A 19283-nucleotide genomic window follows, 5' to 3' on the forward strand; every position below is an offset into this window, starting at 1 on the left:
ATGTGTTGATGTTGTGTGAGGAAAGGAAGGATATGTTTTTTCCTACAGTAATTTACTCTAAAAGGGCTTCCAAATTATTTTATGCTGATAAGACATCTTTTTAAGTGTATGTGTGCAATATTTTTAGTAGAACTATAAAAATTTGGAGGAGAAAGCTTTCACATACAGTGTTTGTTCTCAGGAGAGGTCATGCAGAAGCAGAGGTAAAGGCAGCAACCACGTGCCAGATTTGTCCACTGAAGGGAAGAGAAGGTGAAGAAAAATGTCTGTTTTACACACACAGACTTAGCATGCACAAATACACCGGCAGGGCCAGAGTTACTGGGCAATGATGAAAATAATAGTCTGCTTCATTAACATCAGTCAACGTACGACACATGCCAGATCTTCTAATGGGGAAACTGAATTTCCTGCCATCCCCACCATGCACATACTTCAATTCCTCCATAGGGTGTGTTTATTTCCAGACATGGGTAGCTCAGTGTCCATTTACTTAAATCCCATCTGGTCCCTTTGAGGATTTCATACATCTGTTCACGCCTTTGTTCTTGGCCCACACCTAACACATCCTTGTGCTGGAGAACTTGAATCCCATAGCAATTTTCTGAGTGTAAAGATCTGTGAGGTTCTCCCCCCCACTTTTCACTAGTTCTAGTAATAGCCTCACTCCACAAATTTAATCTCTGCAGGAAACTTGAGCAAACATGGAAAATGGCTCTCTAAAGGTTCCTCTCAGGCACAGGGAGGAGGCTCAGCCTCTCTGAATCAGTCATTCACTCTACAGAAGTCCAGTCATGCAATAACTCCAAGAAAGGCTGCATTAGCGTTCTGCTGACCCATGGATGTGCCAAAATGCTCAAATCCAAAGTTGCAGTTAACCCTCAAGAACATGCAGCCATTCAGTGAATGCTCATCAACATGGCACATGGCAAGTTCTCTCAAGCTGTTTTACTTTCCCACTGTTTCATTGGCCCACAGTAGTGAGGGATACATCTGCTACTTGTAATGCAGTATTTTGTGAATTTTAAAACTCTTCTCTAATCAGCTAAAATCCAGAAGTTGGCTGAAAAGCTCTTTCTGTGCAGATAAAAAGAAACTGTCTGCTGTGTCAGCACAAGTATATAACTCCATCCCAAAATATTTACAGTCTTTTTGGGCTGCCTTTTCTCCAGCTGAAGCCAAAGGAGTTTTGCCCAAAGACCACTGACTTTGTAGGTCTATCTATATCCAGCTTCTCTTGAATGTCAGTGGAAAGACTCTTGTTGACTTCGGTAGGAGCTGGATCAAACCTGAAGACATAATTCATGAGACAAAAGGCTCACAAAATTTAGCTGCAGCTATTTCTGTGCTAATCAAATATTGTTTTGGGTAACATTTATTGCTGATCTTTCCACTGCAAAGGCACCGGCGCCATCAGAACAGAGTCTCAGCTGTTATTCAACAATTTAGAAAACATTCACTAATATTAGACATCTTTTCTTCACGTAAGGTGCTATGGATCTACCACTCTATCCATCTGCCTTGTTGCACAGGCATAGATATCACTAACTATTAGAGCAGGATGAGTATTGTAGAACCAGCTCCATGGACACCACTGCAATGCAGAGCTTTAAGCTTGGCTTGAGGATGTTTGGCATTTCTTTTTGCAAGCATCCATCTTTCCTATGCAGTATTCTGTCAAGGGGAGAGTTTATATCCCCAAGAAACCATCAGACCCATGAAAATGTAAAAACCTCCCAAGTCCTTAATCAACCACTGAAATCCATAGATGTGCGGCAGGGACAAGTAAAGCCAACAGAATGCATGCGTATGCTTAGATTATCTTTTTTATTCTATGTAGTGGGATTAACTTAACTTTACATGTGGTTTCCCTTTCCTAATGTGGTATATGGGATTCCCTTCACTTGCATTACAATCTTGCCCTGGATAGCTCAGTACATCTCCCCCCATAGTGAATTTTTTTGTTTGTTTGTTTGTCTACTTTTCTACAGGAATACTACAGCATTTGCTCTGTTTTCTGGCTTCTGCTTCATCAGACTTTCTTTTCTTCTTTTGAACAATATAGAAACCAAAACCACAATTGTGTTTCTTACAAATATTTTTAGGAGAAATGGTGCTCTCAGTAAGGTATTTATTTTTAAAAGCCTCTATGGTATTTTAAAATATTTAGTTTAGTGCACAGAAAATATATGCAGTACTTTGATATTCCTGCAATGTTCAGATCTCTGACTTCATGGGAGGAAATTTTGTTTTAGTTATTATGAGCTCTTTTATCCATTGTCTAATTCTTGTTTCCTGTATTTTTAAGTATAGAAGATTGAAGAATTAAGCTGATTAAAATCGGAAAACTGTTATTTTGAAAAGCTAAACATAATTTCTGAGGTGAACTGTCCTATACATAACATTCTTAGGCATGAGATTTTTGCAGCACTCTGACAACTGAAATGCTTTCTATTATAAGGTATTGTGCTTACAAACTCTGAAAGATACTTGAGATACTTGGCTCAGATTTGTCTTCTATGTGTATCTAAACCTTTTAGGCAACATGATAACAGATACGAAATTACTTCAGCAAATATGACTGAAAGGTGGAGGCTGTCTTCAGTTCTATTTGCAATGAAGATCAGAAAGTCACCATTCATATTGTGCCTATCAAGAACTCAAAAAGCTATTATGTTTCTCATATTAAATTTTTCATTTAAAATTCTCTTTTCTGTGTCTGAACCTGAACAACTGTGTCGCAGTCGTATGCAAAGCCGTTTCCTTAAAAATGGGGCCTTTTTTTTTTCCCCAGAGGAACAATATTTTGCAAGCAGTAATTGAAGGTAGTTGTAATCTTTCTTGATAATTTAGTCAGGAAAACTTTAATCTTTCACATAACAGCACACTGAATTTTCTGAGCAGGGTTTTGAAGAAAGAGGAGCTTGGGAACTAAAGGCATCTAACCAAAAAGCCTCTCTAACCTTACCAGATGTTTGGGGAGACCAGTTTAAGAACTATGAAAGGTTCCTCCACTTTATTTCTGGGGTGACAGTTTTGCTCCATCACAAATGCTTTTATTTTCCTTCCCTCTTCTTTCTTTCCCTACCTTTAATAGTTGAGATGGAGCTACTAAAGATCCAGCGACTTTGTTTAAGCAGCAGCTGGCCCCTAGTTGCTTTCAGAATTGACTGTACCTGACTTTAGCTACAAACCCTAAGTCTGAAATGCTGGCTGAGCTCGGCAACTTAGAAACCCTAATAATAAGAAAAAACAGATTTAGCTAGGAATTACAGACGAAGTTGCTGGAACTTCACCAAAAAATAGTGTCAGACCTGTCTGTGCTGGGCAAATGTCACTGCAAGAGACTGTAGAGTCCTTTGGGGTAAATGGGTCAGAGCAGGGTTGCTGCCAGTCTAGTGAGAACTGGTAGCTCTACGACAACTTGCTCAGCATGGCAAGAAGGAAAGAATACAGAGAGTATCGTGAGGAAGTGTGACATATTGCTGATGCACAGGCTTTTCTAATCCTAAACCAAAAATTTGTTGGACTTGCTCCAATGTACACTATTGGTTGGTGTCTAATATTCACCCTATATCATTTGACAGATCTTTGAAGGACAGGAAAAATCTGCACTGGACTTCACATCTCCATAGCAAAGAATTAAGATGAGCGGGTGTAAGAACCAGCTACCTTGGTCTTATGCCATCTGAGGACTTCTGGATATTATACACAATTTTGGCTGGACAGCTTGAGCCAATTCCAGCTCCCTCAGTAGTAAAAAAGAAAAACAGCAGTGGAAAAGAACCTGGTAGTGTTTTTCACTAGGAATAATAATAATAATAATGAAGAAATGGTATGTAATATAGCCCACAGAAATACAGTGATAAACAGCAGGGAACTGTATGTAGACAGCAAAACTAACTCTCTCCTACACCATTACTGACCTAGTGTTTTTCTACTAAAGCCAAGATGCAAAGCAGCAAAGCATCAAGCCCAAACCCAAGCAGACATCTAAGGAGCATTCTGGGACTAGAGCAATATCCCCAGCCAGCCAAATCAGGTGAGAAGAGCATACATGTGAAGGGACCAGCTCTCACCCCCTCCATGTACCATGCTCCTCCCCATCATCTGCCTCTGCTACTGCTTATGCTCATGGCAGGGTGGCTGTGGCATCTCTAAATGGCAGGAGGAGAGAGGGAAAGAGGGAGAGGGAGAAGAAGAGCATGCAGCAGTACCAGCAGCAGATGCCCTGTGGGTCCAGGATTCCCTGGATGGCATCCAGATGGGGCACTCCTGTCTCTTGCGTTGTGGCATGTAGCCCAGGTGATATTTTGGTGACTCCTTACATGCCTGATAGTGTTAGAGTTTTGCTGAAGTCACAACAGTTTGTTCTTCTATTGAAAAGTGGTAATCAGGTTCTTTTCCAGCAACTAGCTCCAACAGCATCGACAATCACCTTTTCATTTATGGCCACTAACCTGCTTTCTTAAAGTACATTTTATTTAGCAACCTGCTGTTTTGTAATGGCGTCTGTTCCATTCTGATACAGGTGCAGATGCAAAATTTAACAGTTTTACGTATTCACAGATTTTACATCCTTCCTGCACTCCTACAGGCAACATTATCACAGTTTACTGGGCATAAAATATCAGTCTTGAAACAATTCTGCCTTTTTTTTTAATGAAGATACTAATGAATGTGGAAAATGTCTCAAGTTAATTGGTTCTTCTCAGAGGGACTGGAATGGGAAAAGGAAATGACAAGGGAAATAGGTATAAAAATAAACCATTCTTGTGCTCTAAATTTCCTGATCTCCCAGAATTTTTCATAAGCTGAAGTAAAGGAAAAACCTCACAGCTGGTGCATTTATGCATTTCTGATGCATATGAATAGGAATATTTATGCTAAAATACCAACATAATTTTAAACCACCATTTTCTAATTGCAGCTGATATATGCTTCATGTGTTTCTTGGCGGCTTCATTTGGAAAAGACACAGGGACCTCAAAAAGTGTAGGATTTCATTAGAAAAAAAAAAAGCAGCACAGACTGCTGTATATATTGAGGAGCTTGCCAAGGCCATGGGAAATCAGAGGAACAGATAGGCCAGCCTCCTTTCCCCAAGCTCCACCTCTATGAACTAAAACCAGGAACATTTGCTGCCTGGGACAGCACTACTTCATTGAAGAAAGCAGTATGTGCCTAGGTAAAAAAGAACAGTATGTGCTTAGGCTAAGCCAATCGCCCAAACTCATTTTCCATAAACAAGACTCTGCTACAGAGACATAACTCTGTTTAATCCTGTCTGGATGACTTCATTTGCTAAGCACTCCAGAGCTTGCCATAGACCATGTGATTTGCCCAGCTCCATTCACTCTGGAAAGTGGCTCTCCCTTTGCCTCTGAAGAAGCAAAAAAGGTCATTTATCAAAGCAGTAGAAGGACTACTTGTCTCACTGGATCACGAATACCATAAAAGGTATATCCCTCTTCCAGGAAAAGTCTTTCCAAACCATTGTATTTCATTGATTTTTATTCCTTTCCCTTTGTTAAAATAACCTCAAAACCACTTCCAACATGGATTCACAGGTATTTAGTGATTCCAACTACTGGATACTGTAGTGAAGAGTTTAATTCTGAATATAAAAGAAATCCATGTTTTGATTTCTTACCAATGTTATATTTTAGGTGCATATTACATAACTGCTTCATGCAGCAAATAATTTTTAATTAACTTTTATGCATTTGGGGTTTTTTTGCTGCTTTTCTGCACCCCCTTACTCACAGCACTCTCTTTCTTAAAAAAATTATTTAAACACTTTTGAAGTGAATGTAATGCTTGCTGGCTGGGGGCAGAACTACAGACCACAGGCCTTTTTCTGTAGCAAACTTTGAGTTCTGGCCGCACTGCAGCAAATTTTCCTGATGCTGTTCCTCAGGCTGTTGTGGGGTGCAGTGGGTTGGGGATGAGCCTAGGAAGCAGTGACTTCTCCATCTTAGCTCCCAGGGTGACTGCTCTTAGCTGCCCCACTATGTGTCCAGTAGCAAAGCAGAACAAGCTGGATTTTGAGTGCCTTTATGCCTCACATCCTAACTCTCTGTGAGCTAGCTCTAGCGTGCAGACAACATCTCAGCTGAGAGGTCAGGACTGACTCTAGGACAGTGCAGGTTTGGGCCTTGAAGGTGAGACTTTCAAAGCTGCCAACAAATGTGAGATGCCACATGGGCTTCTTGGGCTGAACTTCTTTCCACCATGTCCTTGAGCTAGAAAAGCAGGCCAGGGAATAACAATCCCTTGAGTCTAGTTAAATGATCCCAGCTTGTAGTGTGGGAAATGCCTCAGTGCATCATTAATAGCACTTTGCTGGGCTGAACAATCTGTTCTTAAAATACAAAATGGATGTGCTGATCATAAATTGTGGATCTGTTTTTATTTTATTTTTACTGAACTAAGGAGTTGGCTACATGATTATGAATAGGGACTGGGCAAATCACTAGAACTATGCAAGAATGGGCTCCAGCAGTAACCAGAGGGCAGTGACTATTAATGTGAAAAGAAACCTGACCTGGAACATAATTGATGTGAAACTCAGCTAAACCTTCATAAAGCCTGAATTTGTCATATTTTTGCTGTATAACAGAATGCAGTGCAGGGGGGGCCAGAGCTAGAACAGCATAAGGTAGCTCAGAAATATCCACCATGGTGCTGCACCCAATATTGTTTTGGATGGCTTGACTGCATTTTGCTAATATAAATTAATTCATGTTCACAGTTCACACCAAGAAGCCTAGAGTAAGTTTTCCATTAGTCTTAATCCATGGTCAGGTTCTTTTAACAGATCAGGAAACCCAAACAGATACCATGCCTTAAATCTGGAAAAAACTGTGATCTCTTCCAGATAGGAGATTCTAAAACCTAGACTGAAACAATTTGTTACTCTCACACTTGGACCACAAATTCCTGGAACTGAAAAACATTTTCCAATTAATATTTTGTCATAAGTGATACACTATCCTTAAAAATGTTAGTTTCAGTATTTTTTTGACCAAGAAGGAAAAAAAAAAAAAGAAAAAAAAAAATCAGTGGAAGATTCCAAACCACCTTCCGAGAGCTGACTGGAGTGTGTGGATTTGGGAGCCACGTTTCTCAGGAAGGGATGAGGATGGAGAGCAAATACAGGCATTGACTACTAGAAATAGCTGAACAGAAACAAGGCCCAGCATGTAAGGTGCTTTGCAAAATACCAAGATATGGTCAGCCAGTGCTAAGGAGTTCTTGTAACATAATGTATATTCATGTTAGATATTGGGAGGGGGAAGGGGATGGAAATTTTCTTACGAGGTGCAGTATACTGTAGATTACTTAGAAGTTTTGTTGTTTCTCCTGTTGGCTTTGTATTAATCTGGCTTTCAGAATGGTTTTAAGTTTTTTACGATCCCAACTATTGTAAGCTTTGTTGGTTTTTGTTTGTTTGTTTGTTTATTGCTGCTCAGTTGAGCTGATCCCAAATTCTGGGACAGTGTCTCTTGCAGAGAGATCAGTATCTTGTTTCTGCATTGCCTCCTTTTGTAGACTTGGCTTTTATTCCATTTGCTAATCTCACTGAGATTGCCTGTAAATCATTCCCATTGGGGCTGTTTTTCTCATTTTCTTCTTTTGTTTCTAGGGTATTTTGCTGGCTGCCTTCCTCTAAGGAACAATCCCTGCAGCCAGGCCAAAGAACTTCTTCAAAAGGGAGTTATTTAAATGCCTCTAAAAACTGAAAGGAAGATGACAAAATATTTAAACCTGAAACTATCTTACTCAAAGAAAGGGAATGAGAGGTGAGGATGCCCTAGGAACTAAGCAGCACCACCACAGGGTCCTACTCAGTCTCACAGCACACCAGCCCTGCTGCCCTTGTACATGTTGGCATGCAAGGAAGTACTTAGTTATTCAGCTGCTCCCTCAGTGTCACAATAGTTACTTTCTTCTCAGCTTTTACATTGCAGACATCAGTACCTTCAGATAGCATATATAGTCTATTACCTCCATAAAGCACCATGCTTTCTCTCACACTAGAATTACATGCATATACATATATGTATACATAGGTACATGAGTACTGCATATATTTCTTTTGATGAAAAATGCTGTCAACAAAATTATTATAAAATGCTACAGCGTGGAAAGAAATATAAGTTACATACTAAAATGTGAATTATGTGTTAAATCTATCTCTTGTTACATGAGGATTCGGAAGAGTTCCCCACCCACAGTGTCAAAGGCTCAGTGTATTCTGTGCAGAAAGATGTTTTTTAATCAAGGTTCTGCAGGTGAAAAAACCCAATAAAATCTGTTTGTCTTTTTCACACCTCAAAAAATGAAATATGTTAAAAAAGTTAGTAACAGATGGAAAAATAAAAGACCAGATTTCTGAACCTAGTAAAAAGTAGTTACGATTCCCAGTTAACCCTGCATTTCAGTGGCAGGAAGTATCAGACTTGCCTAGGCATTTTGAAACTCCCAACCAAAAATACCACAAACAAAATATGGGCTACAATCAAGTAATCATCACAAAATGGGTATTAGGAAGAAAGGAGAGAGAAATAGTTTTTTTGTTATTTAGATGAAGTGTTTAGATATAATGTGCATGAGTCAATCCCACTCCTCGCTGGATACTGAGACAGGGACTCTGGTCATGATGAACTGTTCTTCAGAACAATTTAATTGGAGTTACTGGGCTGGACCTTGAAGGACTTGCAGGAAAAAAATCTTAACGGTTTGTCCCCCAATTAACACTCCCAAATATGTTATTCAAAATCCAAATTTTACGAACTTGGCCCACTTTATAGATTAGCTCTTTTCTCCCATCCAACTTCTCTTACTGCTTGAATAAGAAAAAGAAAGCAAAAGTCACTCTTTGGGCTAATGATATGTCTTTAGGACAAAGGGGGAAAGAGAAAGACCTGCTCTCTGCAACTCTTGTGAGTCTACCATGAATCAGCCCAGTGAAAATATCATGCTATACATCTCACTCCTCGCTGCTGCCATGACATTTTGGTTTTGGGAAGGATGTCAACCCATGTCAGCTGGGTTTGCTTGGTAATTTCTTTTTTCCTTTTTGGTCTGTGTCTCTCTCACTTTCCCAGTGTCTTGCTGATGGAAACTCTTGTACTTTTGTCTTTTCCCCTAATACTTCCTGTAAGTCTCTTTTTTTTAATGACAGTTGATGTTGCAAAATAAATGAGAAAAGGATATACTGTAAATACCACATTTTGGTTAAAATCACTTGCCTGGGAAGAGCTAAGACCATTTCATATGAAAAGTGAAACTGTCTCAGACCCACAGCTGGACTGAACACTGTTGAGACACAGACCTCTTAGCAATTGCTGGGGTAAGAGTAGGTGTGATCCCTAGACGTCTTCCTAGATAACTAGAATGGACAGCATTGTAAGTCAGAGATATCCCCATCCTTACCTTTCCAGTTTGCTTCATCTAAAACTAATTGTATTGCCCACAGCATGGGTCTTTTATCAAAAGGGTTGAGCAGAGACAGGGTGGGGATCCTGTTATGGCAGGGTGTGGTTTTTCTGTAGTTGAAAAGACTCATCCCTCTATTGTATTTACAGGAAAAGAAAATCAATCTTTTGAGCCTGTCCTCATCCTAACCCAGTTGCTGCACACACAGATAAGAATGAAATCCAATCTCCCCACCTCCCTTAGGCTTCATCTAATTGACTGTAAACTTCTAGATCTGCTGTATACTCTAACACTGAGATACTACTTGTAGTTTGGGAAGAGAATCCTCAAGGAAGCAAAAACTTTATAAAACCATGGATAAATCTGGATCAAAGTATTATAACAGATTCTAAAACAGGCATTTGAAATAGGTAATAGTAGAAATCTATTTAACTCCTAGACACTATTGAAGGCCCATAAGTTAAAAAACAAATCAAACCCCTACAGTAAGTTTTATTCTAACTCTAAACAATCCTTATTAGGAACATGGAAAGCTGTATCATCTGCAAAGCTGTTCCTTTCTCTCAGCTTTGACACGGGACTCATGCCCAGACCTTTCTGTTCCTGACTTTTGCTCGGCTTCCTGCTATAGATGTAGAGGAAAAGGCTCGAGAGCTGCACAGCAGAGGGGAGGGGGCAAGGAGCATGCACTGGGACTAAGCTGTAAGGGGGGATTAAAGCTGCAGTCCAGGTTCATCCTCTGGCAAAGGGAGATGCCTAATGAATAAATTGGATGCACATGAGCTTTGAGGGAGTGGAGCGCTCCCCCAGTCCCAGCCCCCAACAAAATTTTTCAATTTTTTTACTGCTAGCCATAATTGACAAACTGATCCCAGTTTGTCCATGGACTACAGCTCCAAAGCTCCTCTCTCCAGTTCCACCAGACTTCCTTCTGCTCATGTGTCACCCTAGACGACCCAAGGGGAGGAATCACATTTTCTGTGCCAGTCAGGGCAAGGAGGACCACAGGACTCCTCCACAGGCAACAGAGCTTTCTGCTGTGCCCCCACAGCATGGGCTCCACTGAAGGGTTGGAACACACCAAGGGACCCGCGTGGCTCAGCAGCCACAGGACCAGTCTGCGTCCCTGCAGTGTTGCTCAGATTTGAAAATGCAGCTTGATTTCTGTACTCCCATGTGACTTGCCCCACAGAAAACCTTTTCTGTCAAGGGGGCCCAGATTACACAGACTTAGAGAGAAACAGAAACCAGATAAATATGGAAAGAGCAGTATGATTTTTACTCTACAAAAGCTGTAAGAATACAGTTCTCCTGGTCTGTCATACGGCCACCACAGCACAGGAGTTAACATTGCTCCTAATTGACGAATTTTCCTGTCTTTAGGCTTGTTATTTTAGGGTACTAAAAATAGTTTCAGTCCTAAAAATAAGTTTTAAAGTGTTCTTAGCTTATCCTTAACACTTAAAAGGTTATTTGAGTAATTTTTTTTTTTTTTTTTTTTAAAAACAGACGAGGAAACCAAAGAGTGAAACAGTCCAGGTATTTTTCTTAAAATGGAGGAAGAATTATGGGGAAAGCTCTTATATGAACTATGCAACAGTAGGTGTATCAACACAGTTATGGAATAAAGTAGATAGCTATGACCATTTTTGACAGGATATTTTGAAAACAAAGTTGTATCATGATTTTCCTTCTAATTTTTTTTTTTTGAAATTAAAGTGATGCCTTTTTTGTATGCTCCCCCCGCCTTTTCCTTTCCAAAATGAATGATTTTGATCAAAATATACTTTTCCCATGAAAAAAATTCCTTTGGTCAAAAAGGCATTTTTGCTTTTTTTGAAAAAATGTTTCACAAACACCTGCAGAATAGCTCCAGTCAAGAATTTGGTTTCACTCTTACAGTTAATGCTACCGCATTAGTTCCCCTCACACATAATGAGTACAACCATTAACAGTGTGGTTATGGTATATGGAAGGTGTAGTTTCATCCTGTTTCATAGAGCAGCATTCCTTGCCAGAACTTTACTGCCCAGAATATTAAAAATTAAGGCAAGATAAGGTAGAAACAGCCAGGTGAATGCTACAGAGCCAGAGGAGAAAGCTGGGAGGACGTTTTTTCCTGACGCACTTGTGCAGATGGAGGACAGGCAATGTGCTTGGCAGAAATGAAGTGGTTGCATTTTTTAAAGTGTGGGAGGAAGCTTATGTGAAGGTACACAGCCAAAAGGGGGATGAGAAGATGGAGGGAGTTGTCCTGGGGAACAAACATTTCTGAAAGCTTTTAGCAACGCTGCCTGACTTGCAAACTCAGCAGCCCACTGTATAGCCCATCTATAGTGCATCTAATAGCATTGGTGTATACATTAGTGGCAGCCCCTGGAATACAACCTCTTTTCTGCTCTGCTGTCATGTTAAGGCACTGGATGGACATGTTTGCATAAAAACATTAAAATACAGCATTGCAAACATACAGTATTTACCAGGAACTGTCAGTTCTCTACCTCCTACAGCCATTTTGATTCCTCACATATACATATATTTACATCATTTTCAAAATGCATATTTTTAAGCTGACTGTTATGGCTCCTCTGGAGTGGTTACCGTCTATTATGTAAATACATCACTGTTACAATTTATAACACTCCTGTTATTTACCCAATAGAATGTGTAACTGTTCCAAGCAAGCCATTACCGTCTGCCATGTAAAGTAAATCCACCTTCAGATGCTTTTGCAAGCATGAGTTATAATGACACTTAACATTTCAGTAGTGTCACACACATTGGAAGATCTCAGTGCGCCTTATAAACATTAATGAACGATCTTAGATTTAAAAGCAGTCCCATGTGGCAAGAATTAGAACTAAGCCAATAATTCACAACCAGGTCCCGATTCAGGAAGAGGCTTAATCGTGGGCACTGACTTCAGCACGGCTGCTTATGTGTTGGAAGCTTCACACGTGCCCAAGTTCCCAGGTGACTACAGATCTGCGGGGTCCACAGCATTCATTTTTCATCTCTTTCTGTTTGCAGAACATGATCAGCTTACAGTCTTAACACAGGAGGTCTCTCTGCAAACCGGTCTTAATTCTGTAAGACATTTGGTTTGAATTTCATGCACACTCCCCCTCCCAATCACACAGTGAGTTCATTCTTTTCAGGTTCCTTGTATTTTGTGCTAACTCTTCCCAGAAGAGCGTTTCACCCGTTAGTCACCCCACTGCACGGAGTTCTTAGAAGCGCTGGGGGGAGGCAGACGGTAAAGTCAAGCAGAGCTTTCCCCAGCTGGGCAGCAAAGACACAGCTCTGCAATCAGACATTTCTGCTTGCTGGAGGTTTGGAGTCTTGAAAGCTGTTAACAGAGAGAGGAACTGCAGGTGTCCAGACCAGAATGTTAAAAAACCACAGATGTCCTCTCCAGGACAGTGACATAGTAGGTAGCAGTAAACAAAAATCACCTCTGGTTACTGATTTTTTTTCCTCTGAAATCCAAGTTTTTGGATTTCTTAGATATGCCATGACCAAATGGTATTGCCCTGAACTTACTTTCTCATGACAGCTCATCTGGGAATAAGGGAAATGGAAATGAAATTTCATATTAACTTCATTAGGAACAGAAATAAAAAAATTGTCCTCTGAATTGCACCAGCTGCTGGAACACTAAAAGCAATGGAGTTACAGCAGCACAAATAAGAAGAAAATCCTATCTTTTTATTTAACTAGAAAGTCCAAAATGCTCGATAAAATGTCTTAAATACAGTCCCTATAATAAATAGCAATAAATTCATTCAAAAGGGCTCATAAGAGACACCAGTTTTTTAAGGATACCTACTGTTGATGTATATCTATGCATGCTCCCTTAACTGTGAGCTGAGGTAGTACAACCTCTGCATGACAGCATTTCTCCACAAGAGAAGGCGTTCTGAAGTGAGTCAAGACTTTGCACTTTAAGAAATGGAAGAAGTATTTAAGCTCTAAAAATTATCCCCATCGCTAGTGATGAGTTATACTGGCTTATATTTTGTTCTGACAATCTGTTTCTAAACTGCATCAAAAGCATGTAAATGTTCTCTAGAGCGTATACACTGCGCAACTACTCATAAGTAGCAGACACTGTACAAGTCCACTTCTGATCACAGACAAATTTTAGAACTGAAACTCTGGTACCAAAACTATTTTCAGGAACAAATTCCTACACAATTTGGTGCACAGATATCAGATAATTTACTGTGTTTCCAAAGGTGCCAGACTGCCAAAAGTCTCCATGAACAACATTTCAGGTTCATATGCATATATACGTGCCTTCTTAGATGGCACGTGGAAGCCAGGTTGCATGTATACAGTGCATCAAGTAAACATTGGTTGGAAAATTGACAGATGTGCTAAAACAGTGTGTCTTGCAACAGCTTGACATTCTGTGGGCTGGCAAACCAACTGCAGGGAAAAGCAATGCATGGCAGGAAGACAACTCATGGGAAGGTTACAGTTAATGCTCCCCCCCGCCCTTTATCATATCCTCTTCTGTTATTTACTGCTGCTTATAGCTTCCCATTCACCCTGCAATGATACGGGAAAATGCAACATCTGGAAAATTGGTGGAAGTCACTCCCTTAGCGCTTAATGAACCTGGTTCTTGTCTGGCAGCTGATCGACCTTGCCACACCTCCATTTAAATCCAAGGAGCTTAGTTTTGATTAACACTTGTGTAACTAAGGCAAGCACTATCTCCATAGTCTCTCACACCTGATACTTAATTTTCTTTAGTGACTGAGCAGAGACTTCCATATAAGTAGCACTCCTTGCATTAAAAGCTGCATTCTGGGCTCTGTGAAGTTGATAACAAAATGCTCACTGCTTCTGATTTTTTTTTCTGGCTCTTCAAGGATATCTAGGCAATTTAGAGTGGACAAGTGCACAGTCTTACAGTACAGAGAGACACTAATGTGACAGATGAAGATGAATGATACACTCATAAAAATAGAGAACTTTGAATATCCCTTCTTCTGTAGATTTAATTTAAGTCAGATCCTTCAATATTGTATGGATGTGGTTTATATTAAAGAGTTTGAGAACAATCCCTAAGCAGTGAATTGAACACTTTATCATTCAAAAACGTAATACAAAAGTGAGTTAAAAAATACAAGATATGAAAGACCTGAGAAAAAATTAATGGTCATGCTCTCATAGCTCCTAATAATAAATGATGTCTCACATGCAGATTGAAAATCACTTGCCTTTTGCTTATGATGAGTTTTTCCATTTTAGATTACTGAAATAGAAAAAGAGGACTTGAAATATTTCTAATTACAGGGAAATTCTGAACTGGAAAATGTATCTCGTTTCTTTACATGCCTCTTATTGGTTTTCTGAGAGATACATAAAGTGCCAATTTGAAATCCAGCAGATGTGGATGGATTCCAACTCTCTCCAGATAGCAGAGGTTTGTATGCAGCTGAGCCCTGTGTATTACCAAACACGGTTATTTGAAACCTAAATGTATGGGTCCTTTGTACTATCTTTTTGAGTACAGCAAAAGACATAAGAAAGGTTTACATTTGATCATTCAGCATGAAAGGTACTGTAGGACTAGGCGAAGGAGCCCCCCCCAACAGCCCAGGTTGTGGGAATGACCCTATTCCAGCTCTTCTCTCAGCTCCCACTGTAATGGCACTCCTCTAAAATGGGAACAAAAGACACAGGCAGAGTAGGGAATGCTAAAACTGTATTTTCTTTCTCACGGCCCATTAACAAAACATACTTTAGAGAGGTCTCAATTTACAGTGGGAGCCAGGCAGACCTAAGAGCACAAAAATACAGGAAAATCAAAGAGGTGGTTTAAAATCTTTCTCTCTTTCCATCTCTCCACTAACCACAGTGACCGAAATCAAAGAACACTGTTTATGCCACTGCCAGCAAAGATTTTGAAGTTAGAAATTCTGAACTTTTTCGGTAGCTGTCTTTGAGCAGTAGTTAAATCAGTTGCCTTCCAAGGGTCCCTTCCCAATTAATTTTTTCTGTGTTCCTATGATGATATGTAACAATAGATCTACCAGTGAAAAGCATCAAGAGATATCAGCTTTTTGGACCTTTTAATCCATCTTCTATTTAGGAAACTAACTTCATGCATTTCAGGAAGCAAAGGGGAAGTAAAGTTCAAATGAGAAAACGCAGATCGGAATGACTTTCAAATGACCAGCTTCCAGAAAACTGACCTCCTCTTACATGTGTTCCCATCATAGTGAAGAGATTTACAGAGTCTATTTTCCTTCCTTTTGCAATTGTAAAACTTCAAACTTAACACTAGGCCATCCCTGAGTGGTGCCTTTCCATTTCATTCTTTCCCAAATGCCTTTCAGGCCACACAGCAATTTAAATGCTTCCTTTAGCCATGTAGTTTTGCAGCCTTGCTTCCCAGCACTATTCCCCTCTTCAGAAACAGATCGTGTTTCTGGATGAGAAATTTCAAGGGCCTGTCACATCCACTGATGATAACTCATTGTGCTTTCCACACTTCTTTCGGGCACCATGAGGTTTGCCCCTTGACTACACGTTATCGGCTTTTGATAGCCTCCTGAAAAGACTATGGTTGGCAATATTTCCATCCAAATCCAGGCATTTAAGCGAGGGCCCAGAATTAGGAGCGTATTCACCACCTGTATTCAGTGAATGGCCTTCTGGAAGGCCTTGACCACCTCCGCACACAGAGGCACACAAAACTGTAGTCAGGTGCAAAGTGTCAGCCAGTAAAGAATCTGCGAGTTTAGACTTGATTATCCATTTGAAGAAAAAGCAATGGAACTAATAATTCCATGTGACTACTCAGATGCTTGCAGCTGGGTTTATTTGCATGTTGCATGGGATTAGAGTGCTTGAAACTTAACAAGAGTAGTTTTGAGCAGGGGATAACAGGGGATATCTCAGGGGATAACATTTTTCTTCCATTTCTGTTGCTGCACAACTACTGGGTATAACAAACATTACTGTTAATTTACCAGAATTTGGATTTCTTATTCCTAGTAATCACACCTTGCCAGTATAAGGTGCAATTGTTTGTACTGAACCATGCATACGTTAGCCTACTAGTCTTGCTCACTTAAGCACACTACTGAATTTTTCTGCCAAGACATCGGCTTTATCAGTATACATTAAATCAGCATGCTTTGGATTTGTTGCCTGTAGTCTTGGCTTGAAAGCATAGGTTGAGCTTCTATCAGCTCCATCTCTTTTCACATCAAATCCATTAAAGTGAACAGAGTGCCATGAGGTAATCACTGAAGATGAGATTTGGCCCAAAACTCATGAATGGTCCAATCACTCCATCCAGCTGCATAGTACTTCTGTATGACAGTTTTCTTTTTGGCTGAATGGAGATGACTGTAAGGAGAAGTGGCTTCCTGGCAAAATCTGAAGCAAAGGCCAAAGTCTAATGACTTTGTATTTGTAGTAGTGGCTCCAGGTAAATTTATTCTTAAAAGCATTGGTTTCATTATTGCAGTTACAGACTTTTCTAAGGAAAAGAGAAATACAAAGGTAGAGTGCTAGAGTAGAATAACCAATGAGAAGTGGCACTTTTATTTTGGGGAGAACTATCTGTTTCAAAATACCCAGATTAAGGCTTACCCAGAAATTACTTCTGTGGGTTTTGAGGCTCCTAGAAAGTGGTTAGGTGCCTGTGAGATGCAGAGTAGGCTCTGCTTCAATACTGAAATAAGTTACTCCCCAGTTCTGATAAAGGCTGAAGGAAAGGGTCTTTTGATGGGATTTGCAAGACTGCATTCTTCCCCAGCAAAGGTTGTCACTGTGTATTGACTGGAGACATTTTTGCAGAGTCGCATGGCTAGGTGGCAATGAGATCTGCATTGGAGATAGCACCCCATACAGGAACTCTACACAGGGGGTCACCACACAGTCTGAAGAGCCACTGCTCCCCAGCTCACCTTAGGATCAGGCCACACCATGGTAAATATTTTTGGAACTTAAAGACCTCCCTCAAAGTGGGCTGTTCTGGTCATATTTTGCTGGCCTTAACAAGGAAGTTTATCTCATACCATTTCCTTTATAAACTAGAACTATAGATAAGGGACTGATCCGGCAAAATACAAGCCTCCCTGAGCCCCATGGGTTCTGTCAGCATGGAGAATGCTCTTCCAGGCTTTAAAACAAATATAAATCGCTCCAGCCATATTGCCTTTACCACTAGGATTCCCAGGATTAACCTATCCAAACCTCCTTGTGGAACAATGATCCCCGCTTTCCCCTCTTTATCAAAGTTACCACAGACACAGGATTCTATAGCCACTGAGTCTGGCTCTGCTTTACACCATGTCTCCTAGAATGCCGCTTTGGCTGTATAAACTGTTGATTATGGCAGCTCTAGGGCCCTTTGCAATATAGGGATAAATGCTTTGCATTTTATTTCTGCCAAATGTAGACAACTCTTTACAGATTGTACAATATCAGTGCAGATTTTTTTTTTTTAAATATATGTATGAAAAGAAGAGAGGCATCATTCTGCAAGGATCGTGCCAACTGATTTTATATCCACCTTTTTTTCCTTTAGTGCTTCTGAGAAAAACAGATCAATTAATAGTAAGGGGGGACAGGGAAAAATCTAGGGTTTCACTTTGGGAGAAAGGGCTCATCTCACCTAGCTTCAGCTATCTTGAAGAAAGGTGATCCAAGACAGTCACACAGGACTATTCATCCTCTCTTAAGAACGGTGGGTTGAATTACTCTCAGGAGCTGTCTGCCTCTGTTCCTCTGTCTCCAGACTGAACTAAGATAATTCATGTAGATTAAGGGGCAAGCCTTAAGATGGCTGAAGTCAAGATATAATTAATATGACCCATGTATTGAAGCCCACTTCTTGCATGAGAGGGAAAAAAGTAAATTCCAGTGAGTAAATGACAGGCTCTATTTTCCTTTTAATGCACGATACACTTTCAAGCAGCTTTTTATACCCACTGTTTCTAATCTGGAATTTAAATGATGAATTCTTGCTTCCTTGCTTGCCTAATAGATTTTGCTTTTATTTACAAAATGCAAGGTCTTATGCTTGGTCCTTAATATTTTGTAAATGTAAAGGTATTGATATGGATATGAATAGACACCAGAGAACCAGCCTTCAGGCTGGAAGGGAAATGAAGCTCTGCAGGGCTGAGGGAATATGGCCTGGCAATTGAAACAAGGTAAAAGAAAGGAAGGCAACCTTAAAGATGCCTGCTGATAAATAGTTTTGTGACCCTGTTAAGCAATCATATTTGCTCTGGAGTCAGACTTGTGCAAGTAAAAATCTAGGAAAAAGTGCCAGACAAAATCATTTCAGTTTGAGGAACTGTTTCTTGTGCAGAATACTAAAAATTTAAAGTACACACTTCCCCCCAGCTTTCTATTTTCTATTTCTCTGGCATTTTTACAGAAAGCAATACAATAGTAGCAGTGTTTTTGTAGCCATGATGGCTGAGCAATATTAGCTAGTGTGATCCTGCCTGCTGCTTCTCCCTCAGACCAGAAGAAAAGTTTGCATGTGTGAAGACTTGCCTCTGTTCTCCAAGTGTTTCAGCTGGTCTAATGCAGCTATTCCCTCTCCCTTCAAGCTTATAGTTGCTTCAAAGAGAACATGCAGACACCTTTAGTGTCTGAGGTTACTAAACAAGACCAGGATCAATGCTTCCCTGCAACAAAGGCCTAGCAAGAACTGAATGCATGTTTCAATCTAGCAAGCAAAAAGGCAGGAGCAGGGCTGGGTGTACACAACAGCAAGCACAGAATGTGAAGAGGACTTTGGGAATAACACCCGACACCTCCAGCCTCACTAGCAGACAGATACTCAGCTCTCTGCA

This window comes from Haliaeetus albicilla, chromosome 2 (genome assembly GCF_947461875.1).
Source record: "Haliaeetus albicilla chromosome 2, bHalAlb1.1, whole genome shotgun sequence".
Classification (NCBI taxonomy): Eukaryota; Metazoa; Chordata; class Aves; order Accipitriformes; family Accipitridae; genus Haliaeetus; species Haliaeetus albicilla.